The following is a 13,520-nucleotide window of genomic DNA, read 5'->3' as shown; positions in this document are numbered from 1 at the left end:
AAGTGTGCCACAAAGTTAGTTATAGTATTACTCATTACATACATTTTCAATCCATTTAGGATTATTTATTTATTTATTTATTTAAGTAAACAATGCTGACTTGCTTGATCCTCAGTCATTCACAGTGAAACTTATCTTCCATGTCCACAGGTAATAAAACATGTAATTTGTCTCTGTTGTTAAATCTGGAAGTATATGAATGTATATTTTTAAGCAGTAAATTGGAAAATTATATAAAAAGGAAAAAATGTTAACATTCTATTGATGTCAGTCTGCTTTGAGAATTTAGCAAAACCAGTTCAAAATTCCCAGCTTGTATGAAGCGCATTTAGTCCACCTTGCTGTTCAGGGCTGTTTCTTAACTTACATTTTCTAGTGTCTTGTCCAGTCTCATTTTATATGTCCTAAGAAATGGGGCTTCTTCCACTTGCCTTGGGAGATTATTCCATAGCTTGACAGCTGTCACCGGAAGTTTTTCCTGATTGTCAGTTAATTTCTTATTCCCTTTACTTCTAGCTATACCCTCATCCTAAATAATTCCTCTTCATCCCTGGGGCCAAATCATGGAGCCTTTATGTAGTTCCTCTCCAGGTTACACTCTCAATAGGATTTTTACCTGAGTCAGGAGTTTTTACAAACTCTCAGTTAAGGTTGGCAAAGTCAGGCCCTGAGTCAGGATTTCAGAATTTGGCCATTGCTGTTTAGATGTACCTTTCAAATAGGTGAAGTATGAAGGGGATATCAGATATCTGATAAAGATCAAAGGGTTCCTTTCTACTGGGAACATCTGGCAACTTTCACATTAAAAGTCTGCAACGTGTTATCTCTGTGGGAACCAGGAGAATAGTACCAGGGGAATTAAAAAAAAAACTTGCAAAACCACAACTATTATATGGGAACTGATGTCTCCCACAATAGAGCTTTGGCAATTCCTGTGTCAAATGTTCATTTTTCTCAGAAAGCAGAGGACCATGTCATTCTAATCGATTTCCATTTGAATTTATTTGGAGTTATGCATTTTGAGCATGAGCTGAAACAACACATTTTTATTTTCCCCAGTACACCAGACATTCTTCTTTTCAGGGAGGAATTCTGGTTCAGGCACTACATACTAACATGGTACATTCAAACACAAGGAGCATGGCTGGAGGCAGTACATGGCTGGTAGGCCTAATGCTGAGACAGTTCAGCGCACCACAGAATAGTATCCGGAAGTAGTGTAAACAGTGATTCTAGCCCCCTAATACGAAATGGTGAAAGGACTATCTACATCCCTTTGAGCCTTTAAGATATAGACTCAGTGTGATTACTTCTGGAGGCCTCCTTTTCTCTCCTTTTCCTGGAGTCCTGCAATGGGGAACTCACAGCCAGAACACTCCCTTGGGCCAGGACTATGTGTTGCAGGGGCTATTCTGCTCTAGCATCACCTATTCTCTGACATTCTGGTTCTGCAACAGTCTGCAGCTTCCATGCCATCACTCTGGCCAAGTCACCTTTCAAGTTCAGTCTCTTTTGGGGTATCCAAGTCCAGCTCTAACCACTCAGGCCCTAACCTGTTTTTTCCCACATGGCCTCTTCAAAGTCCTCTCACCCAAATCTGCCTCAATCCACAGCAAGTCTTTCCAAAGTCAAACAGAACTCAATGGACTCACACTCTTCTTTTCAGATTAATGGTCTCAGGGCTTCTCCCTGGGGTCTGTCAGTAAAACTCATATCTAACCAAACAGGGCTGGAGCATCTTTTGCCCTTCTCTGGGCTTGAGCCTCTCATCCCTCTAGACTCCTCTTCAGGAACACTGGCCTCAAGAACTGCCACACTGGAGCCTTTCCAGCCACAACTCAGCTCTACTGCTCTCCTCTTCAGGCACCCCCCACTGCTGGTCTTTCCTTCTTTTAAATCCAATACCTGGTTCAGGTGTAGTGGGCAGGGCTAATTGCTTAGGGCTGGCTAGCCTAAGGCCTCCTGGCCTTGGCCTCTTTATCTCTTAGTGCCTTCATTTCTGACTATATGAAACCTAGATTCCCTTAATCCTTTGACAGTGGATCCACAGCAGCACTCTCTTTCAGTGTCCTCTTCTCTTACCATCCATCCCAACCTCTGGACAGTCCCAAGGAAATAGGGTAGGATGACAGGCTTCTCTTCTGCCTGTTCTACTTCCAGCCCCTTCCTCTTCTTCCTTTCCATTCCTTCTCTTCTTTTATATGTGAGATATCTTGAGTTTAGTAAGGCTTTTGACCAAATCCCACATGACATTCTCATTAGCAAACTAAAGAAATGTGGTCTAGATGAAATTACTATAGAAGTGGGTACACAACATGTTGGAAGCCCATACTCACAAAGAAGTTATCAAGAGTTTGCTGTCAAACTGGAAGGACATATCTAGTGGGGTCTCACTGGGATCAGTCCTGAGCCTGGTACTATTCAATATTTTCATTAATGACTTGCATAATGGAGTAGAGAGTAGGCTTATAAAATGTGTAGGTGACACCAACCTGGGAGGGGTTGCAAGCACTTTGAAAGACAGGATTAAAATTCAAAATGACCTTACCATATTAGAGAATTGGTCTGAAATCAACAAGATGAAATTCAATAAACACAAGTACTAATTATTTTACTTAGGAAGGAAAAATCAAATGCACAGCTACAAAATGGGGAATAATTGGCTAGGCAGTCATACTGCTAAAAAGAGTTATAGTGGAACACAAATTGAGTGTGAGTCAACAGTGTGATGCAGTTGTGAAAAGAGCTAATATGCTGGGGTGTATTAACAAGAGTGTTGTATGTAAGACATATGAGGTCATTTCCCTGCTCTATTTGGCACTGGTGAGGCCTCAGTGGCATACTGTGTCTGGTTCTTGATGCCATATTTTAGGAAAGATATGGACAAATCAGAGAGAGTCCAGAGTCATTAGGAAAATTAGACCTATGAGGAAAGGTATAAAAAACTGGGCATGTTTAGTCTTGAGAAAAGAAGACTGAGGGAGGACCTGATAACAGTCTTCAAATATGTTAAGGGTTATTACAAAGACGATGGTGATCAATTGTTCTCTATGTCCATTGAAGGTAGGGCAAGAAGTAATGGGCTTAATCTGCAGCAAGGAAGAGTTAGTTAGATATTTTTTCCTAATATCTAACCTATAAAGATTGTTAAACTCTGGGCTCTTAGATGCAGGCCTACTCTGGGCCTGGGGGGCGCTCAATCCCCTCCTCTGCCCCAGGTCTTGCCCTCATCTGACCCCTTCTCCGAAGTCCCTACCCCCACCCTGCCTCTTTCCCCCTGCCCTGCCTCTTTCCCACCTCTTCCTGCCCAGTTCTGCCCCTTCCCCTCAGCATGCCCCATCCCCACTCCTCCCCCTTCATCCCAGTGCCTCCTGCACGCTGTGAAACAGCTGATTCCGGCAGGCAGTAGGCACTGGGAGGGAGTGGGAGTAGTTGATCGGTGGGGGCCAACAGCAGGCAGGAGGCGCTGGGAGGAAGGGGGGCAGCTGGCTGCCTGTGGGTGTTAAGCACCATGGCACCTATGCCTGGGCTGAGGTCAACTAGCAGCAGTTGGGGGCCTAAGGGTGGGGCCATGTGGGACTGTTTGAGGAGGCACAGCCTTCCCCTGCCTATTATACACACTGCCCGTGTATGTCTTTCTATTGAAAATGTTTAGAGAACAAAAAAGTAATATATCATCATTAGTTAGAAATATATACTAGAATATCTAGCTAGTTCAACCATGTTAATGAATGATGTGCACATATATAAATTATATTGAAATGAAATTATTCCACCCAAAAAATGGCTCCTAAAATATTTTGACCTCAATTCATTAACCCTGGGTGTTCCAAGAAATTTTATTAGAAAAGGACATTACAGGCTGTAATGAAATATAGGTCTTAGGAAAGATCAGAGCTGGAGAATGCCATAAGCCCTGCGTTAACCCTCAGGATATATCCTGCAATAGTCCTAGCCAAAGTTCAAATTGAAGCAGTTGAGGGCCAGATTCCGATTTTTGCTAAAATGATGTAAATCCAACTGGGTGAACTTCAAAGGAGTTTCTTTGAATTTAGGCTCCTGGACCTGCAATCAGAATTAATTCTTGACTGAGTCTTGAACCCTGGCCAAGTCCATCTGTCATAAAAAGACGGTTACTTATCTTTGTAACTGTTGTTCTTCGAGATGTGTTGCTCATATCCATTCCAGTTAGGTGTGTACACACCGCGTGCACGTTCGTCAGAGAAACTTTTACCCTAGCAACCCAGACGGGTCGGCTGGGAGCCCCCTGGAGTGGCGCCGCTATGGCGCCCCATATATATCCCAGCCGACCTGGCCACCCTTCAGTTCCTTCTTGCCGGCTACTCTGACAGTGGGGAAGGAGGGTGGGTTTGGAATGGATATGAGCAACACATCTCGAAGAACAACAGTTACAAAGGTAAGTAACCATCTTTTCTTCTTCGAGTGATTGCTCATATGCATTCCAGTTAGGTGATTCCCAAGCCTTACCTAGGCGGTGGGGTCGGAGCGCGATGTGGTGGTATTTAAGACTGCTACGCTGAAGGCCGCATCCTCTCTTGATTGTCTGACCAGCGCATAGTGCGTGGCGAATGTGTGGACCGACGACCAGGTCGCTGCACGGCATATCTCCTGCATAGGCACATGCGCAAGGAAGGCCGCCGACGTCACCTGAGCCCTCGTGGAATGTGCCGTGAGGTGGCCAGAGGGGACACGAGCTAAGTCGTAGCATGCGCGAATGCATGCAGTTACCCAGGAGGAAATCCTCTGCGAGGATATAGGCTGCCCTCTCATTCGTTCCGCGATCGCCACAAACAGCTGAGGGGACTTCCGAAATGGCTTTGTTCTCTCGATGTAGAAAGCCAGCGCTCTACGTACATCTAAGGAGTGTAGCTGTTGCTCCCGCTGCGAAGCGTGTGGTCTCAGGAAGAAGACGGGGAGGAAGATGTCCTGGTTGGTGTGGAAGGTGGAAACCACCTTAGGGAGGAACGCCGGGTGGGGCCACTGGTGTACCTTGTCTTTATGGAAAACGGTATAGGGCGGGTCCACTGTGAGAGCTCTCAGCTCGGAAACCCGCCTGGCCGATGTAATGGCCACCAGGAATGCCGTCTTCCATGACAGGTACGTGAGCGAGCAAGTTGCCAGTGGCTCAAATGGTGGGAGCGTGAGTCTGTTCAGGACCAAGTTAAGGTCCCAGGTAGGGGCAGGGCGGCGTACTGTGTGGTATAGACGTTCCAGGCCTTTAAGAAATCTGGAGACTAAGGGATGGGAGAATACGGAGCGACCCCCTTCCCCTGGCCGGAAGGCGGATATGGCCGCTAAGTGTACCTTTAAGGAGGCAGTTGCCAGGCCCTGCTGCTTAAGGTACCAGAGGTAGTCCAGGACTGTGGACATCGGAGTCTGTGTAGGGTTCACCCCTTGAGAAGCGCACCAGCAAGAGAAACGCTTCCACTTGGCCCTGTACATTGAGCGAGTGGAGGGCTTCCTGCTGTTAAGGAGTATATGCTGGACCGGTGCAGAGCAACTGAGCTCCACTGTGCTCAGCCATGCAGGAGCCACGCCGTGAGGTGTAGTGCTCATAGGTCCGGGTGACGAAGCGCGCCGTGATCCTGGGTAATCAGGTCTGGGTGGAGAGGAAAGGGAATTGGGTGGTCCACAGATAGGTTCAGCAAGGTGATGAACCAGTGCTGTCTGGGCCACGCAGGTGCGATCAAGATCAGATGCGCTTTGTCCCTGCGCAGCTTCAACAGGACCTTGTGCACCAGAGGGAACGGAGGGAAGGCATACAGGAGGCGGTGGGTCCACGGCAGGAGAAATGCGTCCGAGATCGACCCCGGAGAGAGACCTTGGAAGGAGCAAAACTCCTGGCACTTCCTGTTGGACCTGGTTGCGAAGAGGTCTATGCGGGGAAATCCCCACCTCTGGAAGATGGAATGGATGATATCCGGTCTGATCGACCATTCATGGCAGAGGAAGGATCTGCTGAGGCTGTCCGCCAGCGTGTTCTCGACCACTGGGAGGAAGGATGCCACTATCGACTGGGCTATACAGAAGTCCCAGAGTCGAATGGCCTCCTGACATAGGGGAGACAAACGGGTCCCCCCCTGCTTGTTGATATAATACATGGCCGTTGTGTTGTCCGTGAGTACGGAAACACAGCGGCCTTGTAGGTGTCGTTGAAATGCCTGGCAGGCGAGGCGGACTGCCCTTAGCTCCCAGACATTTATGTGGAGTGACAGCTCCTGGGGTGACCAGAGGCCCTGGGTGCGCAGGGCCTCTAAGTGGGCTCCCCACCCCAGGGATGACGCATTGGTTGCTAGAGTTACCGATGGTTGCTGTGAATGGAACGGCATGCCCGCACATACTAGAGATGGGGTCAGCCACCAGTCGAGGGAGCGGAGAGGGTCGGGGGGGATCGTCACTAATACATCTGGTTATGTATACTGAATGAATACTGAATGAAGCCACATTTGGAGGGGCCTCATTCTGAGTTTGGCATGCTTTGTCAGGTAAGTGCAAGCGGCCATATGGCCGAGCAGTGTGAGGCAGGTTCGAGCTGAGGTGAGCGAGGAGGCTTGCAAGCTCCGGATGATCACCCCGATCGCCTGGAAGCGAGGTTGAGGTAAGAAGGCCCTGGCTTGAACTGAGTCCAGGGTCGCGCCTATGAAGTCCAACCTCTGTGTGGGTATCAGGCTGGACTTCTCAGCATTGATAAGCAGGCCCAGCTGTGAAAAGAGGTCCGTAAAGGCCTCAACATGCCGTCGCACCTGAGACTGGGAGGACCCTTTCAGGAGCCAGTCGTCGAGGTACGGGAAGACGTGGATTTTTCGCCGAGGGAGGTGGGCAGCCACGACAGCCATGCACTTGGTGAACACCCTCGGGGCTGTCGAGAGGCCGAAGGGCAGAACTGCGAACTGGAAGCGCTGGTGTCTGACCGTGAGGCGGAGGTACTTCCTGTGTGGTGGAAAGATGGAGATATGGAAGTACACGTCCTTCATGTCGAGGGCGGCGTACCAGTCTCCAGGATCCAGGGATGGGATAATGGTTCCCAGGGAGATCATGCAGAACTTCAACTTGAGCATCCATTTGTTGAGGCCCCTTAGGTCTAGGATGGGCCTGAGACCTCCCTTGGATTTTGGAATCAGAAAATATCTATATATGTACAATAACAACTATAACTACTATATACAACGGTAGCAAAACGAGCTGCTAGGGAGTGTGGAGGTCAGCGAAGCCGCGCTCCACAGTTCCAACAACCGACACGGGTGGTAAGGAGGAACTGAAGGGTGGCCGGGTCGGCTGGGATATATATGGGGCGCCATAGCGGCGCCACTCCAGGGGGCGCCCAGCCGACCTGTCTGGGTTGCTAGGGTAAAAGTTTCTCCGACGAATGTGCACGCGGGGCGTACACACCTAACTGGAATGCATATGAGCAATCACTCGAAGAAGAACAGATAGTTAAGGGTTAATGTCTCTTTTACCTGTAAAGGGTTAACAGGCTCATTGAACGTGGCTGACACCTGACCAAAGGACCAATCAGGGGACAAGATACTTTCAAATCTTGGTGGAGGGAAGTCTTTGTTTGTGCTGTTTGTTTTGTTCTTTGTTCTCTCTTGGAGCTAAGAGGGGCCAGACGTGCAACCAGATCTTTCTCCAATCTTTCTAAAACAGTCTCTCATGTTCAAAATAGTAAGTATTAGATAGAAGGTGGATTAGTCTTTATGGTTGTTTTCTTTATTTGCAAATGTGTATTTTGCTGGAAGGATATTTTACCTCTGTTTGCTGTAACTTGTAACTTAGGCTAGGGGGGATGGAGTCCCTCTAGTCTATGTATAAGCTTAGACCCTGTAAACATTTTCCATCTTGATTTTACAGAGATAATTTTTACTTTTTTCTTCCTTAATTAAAAGCTTTCTTTTTTCAGAAACTGATTGATTTTTTCCTTGTGTAAAACTCAAGGGGATTGGGTGTGAACTCACCAGAGAGTGGTGGAAGCAGAGAAGGGGGGGAAAGGTTAATTCCTCTCCGTTTTAGGATCCAAGGAGTTTGGATCAGTGTATCTCTCAGGGAAAGTCTGGGAGGGGGAAAGAAGGGGCAGGGAGGTTAATTCCTCTCTGTTTTAGGATCCAAGGAGTTTGGATCAGTCTATCTCTCAGGGAAAGTCTGGGAGGGGGAAAGGAGGGGGAATGGTTTATTTCTCTCTGTTTTAAGACCCAAGGGATTTGTGTCTTGGGTTCCCCAGGGAATGTTTTTGGGGGACAGGAAGTGTACCAAAACACTATATTTTTGGTTGGTGGCAGCGCTATCAGATCTAAGCTAGGAATTAAGTTTAAAGGGGTACATGCAGGTCCCCACTTTCTGGACGCTAAAGTTCAAAGTGGAAATAATACCTTGACACCATCACTGGCAAATATGACATGGAAAGCAGGGGGAAATGAAAGTACTGTATAAGATTGCAACAGTATAGTAACTTGTTTGGAACACTGCAAACTCCACTGGAAATTCTGTCAAATATGTTCTATATGAATTTTAGCTCAGGGAAAACAGATACAGCAGGACTGGGATTACATTCTCTAACATTTTTACTTTGATTTTTTTTTTTGTTAGTGCTGTACTGTTGTCATTATTAAAAGAGCTGGTCAGAAAAAAAAATCCTACAGAAAGTTTAGATAAAAGTGAAAAAAAAATTGTTCAAGTTTTCCATGTCAAATGTAGACTTTTTGAGGAATAACTGAATAGAAAAGTTTTCAGGTTTTGGCCAAAATGCTTTAGTTGAAAAACCAAAAAGTTGGGGCTTTCAGCTTTCTGATGAAAATGTGAAACTTTTTCTTTTTTGTCATTTCATCAAAAACTCCAATTTTGCATCAAAAATCAGTTTTGGTGGGAACCTTTTTGACCAACATACTATTAAAGTACTTAATGTTCTTATTACCCAGTGGCCTACTCTTCTGGCTCGCCAGAAACCAAGCATTGTGAGCATTCTGTGGAGGGTGATATAAATTGATCTTATTCCTACAATCTTACTGTAGAATTAGATTTGTAGGAATGAGTTCTCTAGAGTTTCTATTTGAAGTGCTGCACATGGCAGAAATCTAGAGATTCCAAATGTGCCACTCTTGCTTTCTTTGTGCTTTCTTATATCCCCAGACAACATCATAGAGCACTTTAGGTCCAATCCTGAGGTAGTTATCAGTACTTATTTGGGAAATCTTTCCTTAGAATCTATGGTATCTCTGTTCTAGATAGTTATATGACCTTCATCACTGTAGCCTCTGAGTACTTACTAGTCTCTGGGAGTTTTGCCTCCTAAAGACTGAAAGTCACAGTCCTGCTCCAAACCCACTTCTAGGCACAAAGGTAATGAAGCTTGTGTAAGTACTGAAAAGATCAACATTCGCAGAACAAAGATCAGAGACACATATGCATGGGTTTAGATATGTTCAGAGCATGTCTGCTGGATTAGGCCCCACAAGCGAGAGAGCTGTGGGAATCCCTAGTTTGTGAATCTGCTGGGGTTTAGGTGTGAGTTAGGTACCAAATTGCTGGGCACTATCAGAACTGGGGCCGTGGTGCCCATTTGAAATTCAGGCACCTCAGGAACATTAACGGAAGAAACTTAGGTGCTTAGGCACTTTAGCTGCCTCCAAGATTAGGCAGCAGCTGAGCAGGGGGGTTGTGAATAAGTGGTGCCTAAATGTTGGACTTAGACACTTGGAGTGGCAGCTGGGCATCTGCATCCCTCTTGATGTCTAACGTGACATGAGTTGGTAGTCTCATCTCAGTTTCTAATGGACAGGGAGCCACATATCTAAAAAACCCCATAAAAATCAGTACTCTTGATGACAATCACATAAGAAAAGACAAGGACAAAATGGACTTAAGCACTAACTTACCTTTTCAGACTCCTACAAGTGATCCCTGGAGATCCAGACTGAGGCACATTGACAGAGTAATGTGGAAAAACTGCCCGAGCTGTACCTGTTCTGCAGCTATAGAACTTCATTCTTCATGGCCATTGAGCCAGCATTTTGCATAGTTTTTTGGGAATTTATTAGTTAAAATATTCAAGATTGGAGCTATAATTTGTTAAAGTTTTATCTGTAGTCTTATGTTCTTTTTGCATCTGCACAAATAAGAAATGTTACTAAGTCTGCTTGTTTTTCTGACTTTTAGTTAATTAACAATAACTTATTAATTGATAAGCTTCATGTCTGTTATTTTAAGAAAACACCCATGGGGATATCACAGCACTTCTGGTGCTTGACTCTCTAAAAAAAAAAAAAAATCTGTTTCCTGGGGAACCACTATTATTAATAAAATACATATCTAAATCCCTTCTTACTTTCTCCTGAAAATCAGGCACAGCTTAGTTTAGAAAATAAGATAAAACTATATATAAAAAAGGCCAATGTACCTGCTCCTTTTCTTTATCTTCTTTTCTCTATATACATCTCTGTTTCCCTTCACTGCCACATAAATACACCTTGAAGCAGCAAAGCACCTAAAACATGTAATTGAAGACAATGGGCTTGCCCAGGTGTCTAAAGCTATGCACATGCTTCAGTGCTTTAGTGGATCAAAACCTTAATTCTTCCCTGCACCGATATATATTTTTTGCTTCATTGGCTTTTTGTGATACCTAGGACCCTCTCTTGCACCCACTGAAGTAAATGGAAGTACAATCAGGTGATTATTCTATAATTTTACCCAATATAAGGAGAGAGTTGCTTAAATGTGGCTTACTCCTAATCATTCTGAGTTGATTGTTCTCTTTTTTGTGATCTTAGACAAATAATGCTTTGGTTGAATCATTAATAGCAATTTTCTTCATAATTCTTCAAACTTGAATTACCACAAAGACTTAATTTGCCTGTGATTGGGACATAACCTAAACCTTTTACAGATAGTATTGGATGACTCTTCTCTTTTGTAATGTGTTACACTACCTCAAGGACAATGAGTGCATTTGCTCTTAAATTGCATTAATTCCATGTTTATTCTCTCTATAGTCTTCTATAGCTAATATTAGTATATCCTGAATGATAAGGGAGTATTTGAATTCCACGCATACAAGTTCCTCGCTATAATAATGATTGCTTACATTTAAAAAGGCTGCTGACTTTTTTGGCTCCTTACTTCATCAGCTGCTCCCCGTTGCGACAATGATTATTGCTTCAGAATAGAAGTCTCCCAACACTATTTTTGTCAATGAGAAGGGTGTTAAATCCTGGGATTCGGTCAAATCCAGGGATATCTCTGGAGAAACACATTAGAATAGCAAAGATTGGCATGCTATTTACAGAGCATTGAGACATGGGGGTCTTTTTTAAATACAAGGAAAATACCCCATATTTACAAACTGGCAGATTGTACTGATATCACTCTATGTTAGTGTTATTCTGTTGCTATTAACCTTTATAATAATGAGCATTTTTTCTCTTTCCACTTGGTTTAATTTTTCAGTAGATTTAAACTTGGATAAGGTCATGGAGGATAAGTTTATCAATGGCTATCAGTCAAGATGGTCAGGGATGCAACCCTATGCTCCTGGTGTCCCTATATCTTCAAATGACAAAAGCTGGGACTAGATGGCAGTAGATGGATCATTCAATAAATTGCCCTGTTCTGTTCATTCCCTCTGAGGTATCTGGCACTGGCTGCTGTCAAAGACAAGATACTGGGCTAGATGGACCATTGGTCTGACCCAGTATGGCTGTTCTTATGTTCTTATTTGTAATGACAATTTTCTAATTTATATGTAACTGTATAAAAAAAACTGACTGGGAAGTGCCCTCTTTGCCTGTACATTTCAGTCAAATGTTGGGTTCTTTAGCAAATTAGGGCAGACTATTATGAAAGAGAGAAATCTGAGCCAGAAAAAAAAATTGCTTGAGATTGTGATCTGTATTTTGCATCACTGAAACTTAAACCTTACACAGCACTTTTCATCCATAGATCTCACAACAGTGTACAAAAGAAACTTTCATGATCCCAATTTACAGATGGGAAAACTGAGGCACACAGAGCAGTGAAGTGACTTGCTTAAGGTCAAATAGTCATTGTCAGCTGGAAATATAATCCAGGCCTCCTATCTCCCAATCAGAACCCTAGACATGCTGATTTAGATTTCTTTGGGAGGAGGGTTGTGAAACTGTTGTCTGTGTATATGTGCTGTACAGTGTTATAAAGCCTAACCTCCTTCTTGTGTGCCAGAATCTGGTGAGGGAGACTCATACTAATTATCGAGCTGCATTAACTCTCCTTCTGTGTCTTCCAGACTCATTAGAGAGGATAAGCAGGGCAGTCATTGAGTGGAAGACTGGTGAGAACATCGCTCCTGATACAAACTAATGTTAACACGCTGTTACTCTTTTGTTTACACATATCTGTTGGATGTGTAATATTTACTAGATCCATTATGTGGCTCAGCTGTATTGGCTTACCAATTTAGATTGAAAGTTCCTTTGGGTCAAAGCCCAGGTCTTCCTTTATGATTTTCTCAGTGCTGAGCAAATAAATAAACCAGCATAAAGACCTAAGTCATGTGCACAGCAATGTACATCACTTGTATCAAAGAGTAACACAGAGTAAAAGGTTCAAGAGAGTTTGGAAAAGAAATGTGCCTAATAGGTGAAGAGACAAAAGTAGAAGCCAAAATTCCTAGGTTCTTTTTCCGAGCACTCCCAATGTTATCTTGTTTAACCTAAGGTAGAAGTGTTTCAAATAATTTCACAGGACTGAACATCTAAAAAAATTACCAGATAAAGGAAGAGAATGTTATCTTCAATAGCATTGTGTCTTTTTGAAGTATCTGAGCACAATCTGTTTAGTAACTAATGATAATAACCCTGCAGCCCTTATTCAGAGAAACTCCTATTGAAGGCAATGTGAGTACTAAATCCTGAGTCCTGCTTATGCACCTGTTAGTACTGTTAGCCCGTGTGGCAAGGCACCTTCTCAGTTTCCCCAGTCTCTGCTGCTTTTAGCCCTGGTGAGACAGGCTCAGGTAATGTAGTCCCCCTTGGGACACAGGGGAAGTCTGCTCCCCGTATCTCCACCAGTCCTGGTTAGCGACTTCTTACCCCCTTGTGGGAGAAAGTACTGCCTCTGCTCCTGGAGGGTCTAGCTGTTTTGCTGCTCCTGGCAGCAGGGCTTCTTCTCTCTCTGCTCTGCCCCACTTCCTTCCACAGGGAAGGGTTTAAAAAGGTCTCAGGCAGCCCCAAGTTGGAATCAGCTGATCCCAATTAACCTCAGGTAGCTCCCCCCTCAGCTGATTTTAATTTGATACCTTGGTAACCTTTCACAGCTGAACCTGATTGACCTGTGGTTGCCTCTCAGTTGATAAGGAGAAGGGCCTTTTAACCCTCTGGTACTGATTCCTATCCCTCCCTTGCAGCTGTCTGTCCTGAGTTTATCACACCCCTTACAGCAAGTATTATACTTCCACGCCAGCACAATTGATGTGTGGAATTCATAGATTCATAGATTCTAGGACTGGAAGCGACCTCGAGAGGTCATCAAGT

Source organism: Gopherus evgoodei, chromosome 1 (genome assembly GCF_007399415.2).
Source record: "Gopherus evgoodei ecotype Sinaloan lineage chromosome 1, rGopEvg1_v1.p, whole genome shotgun sequence".
In the NCBI taxonomy this organism is placed as follows: domain Eukaryota; kingdom Metazoa; phylum Chordata; order Testudines; family Testudinidae; genus Gopherus; species Gopherus evgoodei.
The sequence above is the reverse complement of the archived record's forward strand: the minus strand, read 5'-3'. Positions refer to the sequence as shown.